We start from the raw sequence: 3,790 nt of genomic DNA on the forward strand, positions 1-3,790 counted from the left end.
GCGCTTGTAGCTCAGTGGATAGAGCGTCTGTTTCCTAAGCAGAAAGTCGTAGGTTCGACCCCTACCTGGCGCGTTTATTTAGAAATATTAATTTTAAAATTACTGCTAGTGGATCTGATCTTGTTTGTTTTTTATCTAACTATTCCTACGTACATCTAAGAACTATACGATCAAGAAATTATAACAATATTTTTCAATCAATATAAAATATAATTATACGGTCTATTTAGAAATATTAATTTTAAAATTACTAATTAATTTTTCAATTAACAATCAAAACTAAACCAAAGTTTTGGTGAAACACTAGCGGATCTGATCTGTTTTTTATCTAACCATTTCTACATACATCTAAAATTTCGAAATTCTTCAATCAATATAAAACATAACTATACAGTCAAGAAATTACAACGATATTCTTCAATCAATATAAAATATAACTATACGGTCAAGAGATCACAAAGCGTATGGGATGAAGTGATAGGATCTTTGGGTCCAAGAAATTCCCCGGGTAACCCACCGCAGTGATGCGACTGTATAATCAAAACTAAACCAAAGTTTTGGTGAAATGCTAGCGGATCTGTTCTGGTTTGTTTTTTATCTAACTATTCCTACATACATCTAAAATTTTGAAATTCTTCAATTAATATAAAATATAACTATACGGTCAAGAAATCACAAGGATATTCTTCAATCAATATAAAATATAACTATACGATCAAGAGATCACAAAGCATATGGGATATGAAGTGATAGGAACTTTGGGTCTAGGAAATTTCTCGGGTCACCCACCGCAGTGATGTGACTGTGTAATTGCGATCCATTAAATCTGATTGTATCTCATCCCTGGGAGGCTGAGACACATGTGGAGTCTTTTGATCAAATTATGGATTCATGGTCGTTCCGTCATAATAATTCACTTGGCCCAACAAGTGGGTTAACGGGATGAGATTTACATTCCCATGGGTTGTTTTTTTTTTTACAAAAATATCAAATAAAATATTTTATCAAAATATATTACTCAGTTTTTATTTTCGATGCTTTTGACAATTACAATTAGTTTTTTGTTTATGATAAATTACTCAAATGGATATATCTAGATTCTAATAGCGATTGTTTGATCTACCAACAAATAAGTTTTTTTTTAACTCAAACAATGCAATTAGCTATATATGAAGACGGGAAGTTCTTGTTTATAGCTTAGTAGAGTTGTCAGCCTTATGGGCCGGGCTGGTCCACTATCTTGACACGTCAAAAAAAATCCTGAATTGAGACCAATTCGGGATGGGTTGAGTTAGATGAGTAACCCATCAAAAAGTAAAAAATATAGAAAAATTCATACAATTTATTTAGTTCCTTCATTTCATAAATAAACATGTCTGAGAAAATTCCCAATAAATTTTTTGATTCTTGATTTCATATTTATATATATTAATGAAAGCAATTGGTAAAAAAAAAAAAATCGCAGCTTTCACTAAAATAAACATATTTCAATGTATATTCATAATCCATAATGAATATATATTATGGAGAGCCCACCTAGACAGACAACCTATATGGGTTGGTCTATTTAGATCTATTTTTTAAATAAATTGATAAAATTTAACTTAATCTATTTAAATTATTTGACAGGATGTGTCAACTAGACTGATCTAATCTAAATTGACGACTTTATCTCTTAGTTATTTATTTGTGACTAGAAGCAAAAGATTAGTTGCTAATTAAAGACAAACTTTCATATCTAAAAATTGATAACCAGTGTGACTTTACTAAGAAATGTATTCGGAACTACGTACCACTTATTCTTTGGATGTTGATATAATAGCTACATTACATATCAAACAATAGATGGACATACTCGAGCCATAATAATATTGAAGAATACACACAAATAGATGCATAGAGAAGTAAGAAAAAACTCATAAAGCAATTAAATAAAGAGTATCTTTGGTATGCATCGAGACTCTAGAGAGCTCAGAATTGGTCCCGAAACATGGTTGAGTTAGTTATTATGGGGTAGATATTACTATAATAGATAAGGGGTCAAATCTTGATAAAGCCGAGAAAAATTTCCTCTCCGTAGTGGTCAACTATAGTTTCTCGATTTACTTCCTCACAGATAGGTGTGAGTTTGACATTGTGGAGCCGCTAGGGTGGTGAATTCTACCTTTTATTACAATAGAGAGCTTAGCTTTTGACACTATAAGAGCATTCACATTAGCTTTCCTAAATACAAAATTTACCTTAAATTTTATATTTTATGTAAAAAAACCTTCACATAAGTTACCCTATCCATTCTCTAAATTTAGATTTCATGAATAGTACTTCTTTAAATTTATGGAATGAAATCTATTCCTTAAATATTAAAATGTCATTTAATTTGGGAGAAAGAAAAAATAAATCGAATGGATTGAGTAATGAAAAGTAAATATTATATAGGGAGAGAAAAAAATAATAAAAAAATAAAGAGAGAGAAGAAAATAATAATAATACTATAATAATAATTTTAGGATAGTTGATGTAATGTGGATTTGAAAAATGATTATGTAAATTTAATAAAGTAGATTATTTATCTCAAATTTTAGAGATATTATAGAGAAATTGGTATAGATACTCTAATGGTGTTAAAATTGAAGTCTAGTGTTATCCATAAGATTAACATATATCATATAAAATTATAAAATAAGAGTTTCAAGTTGAGTAGTGAATTGTGATATATATATATATATATATACATATATTTTTCTTTGATGAATTTAATTGTCCCATTTTAAGGGTATTCATATTAGTTTCTCTATAATATTTTTAAAATTTAGAGTAAACCATCTATTTTATTAAAATTAGATAATTATTTTTCACTATACATTAGATTAGCTACCCTAAAAATTTTATTATCTTTATTTTTTATTATTTTCTTCTCTCTTTTCCAATTTTTATTATTTGTTCTCTTTGTTGGGCCTTTGTGTCTGGCTAAAGGGGGTGAATAGTCTTTCTTCAATTTCTTCCTACAACTTTGTTAGCATAAACACAAACAATGGAAAAACTAGAATGAAAAACTAAGAAATGTAATGTTAACTCCTTGATTTACTTGGTTTCCACCTCCTAGAGGTGACTAATTCAAGAATCCACACCGATGAGCACACTTCCACTATGAACTTGTCTTTCTCGAATCAAGCACGAAGATAGAGAAACCTTTACAAGATGATCTCTTCCTCTTACAAGATGAAAGATGAGCTTAGGATGAAGAGATTGAGAGTATGGAAGCTTGAGAACACTTGATGAGATTAATGATGTTTTAACATGAAATAGTTCTCTTGTGTTTTCTCCAAGCTCTTAAGTATTTTATATTTGAGGCTGATTTCTAAAACCCTGATTACTAGTCGACTGATGGATGCATCAGTCGACTAGTAACAAGTAATGACTATTGTTCCTTTTAAGATCTTCGGGGATTCTATACATCATCAATTCAACGATATTATATCAGTCAACTGCCCTCATGGATCAATCGACTGATAGGCTGCTACAAACTCTCTGTGAGTTTCTAGATCAATCATCAATCAACTAATATAATCATCAATCAATTGATATGCAGTTGAGTTTTGAACAACTCAAGTATGATCCTTTCATACTTAAAGCTTACCCTTAACCTAGACTTACACCTTCAAGCACCTTCCATCAGCCTTGCACCCTTAGGATGCTTCCGAGCCCACAGTTCCTTATCCTTGTGCTTGCCTTCAAGTGCTTCCTTCGGCTATGTTATGCTAAGTCTTCTTTTGCCAAGAGGCCACACCTT

General features: G+C 30.6%; 1 non-coding gene across 1 annotated transcript; it reads left to right on the top strand.

Moving 5' to 3' along the window:
• Window positions 1-73, top strand: TRNAR-CCU. Its single transcript has one exon. It is a non-coding gene; the product is annotated as a tRNA-Arg (tRNA).
• Window positions 74-3,790: the final 3,717 nt, after the last annotated feature.

This window comes from Zingiber officinale, chromosome 6A, assembly GCF_018446385.1.
Source record: "Zingiber officinale cultivar Zhangliang chromosome 6A, Zo_v1.1, whole genome shotgun sequence".
Classification (NCBI taxonomy): Eukaryota; Viridiplantae; Streptophyta; class Magnoliopsida; order Zingiberales; family Zingiberaceae; genus Zingiber; species Zingiber officinale.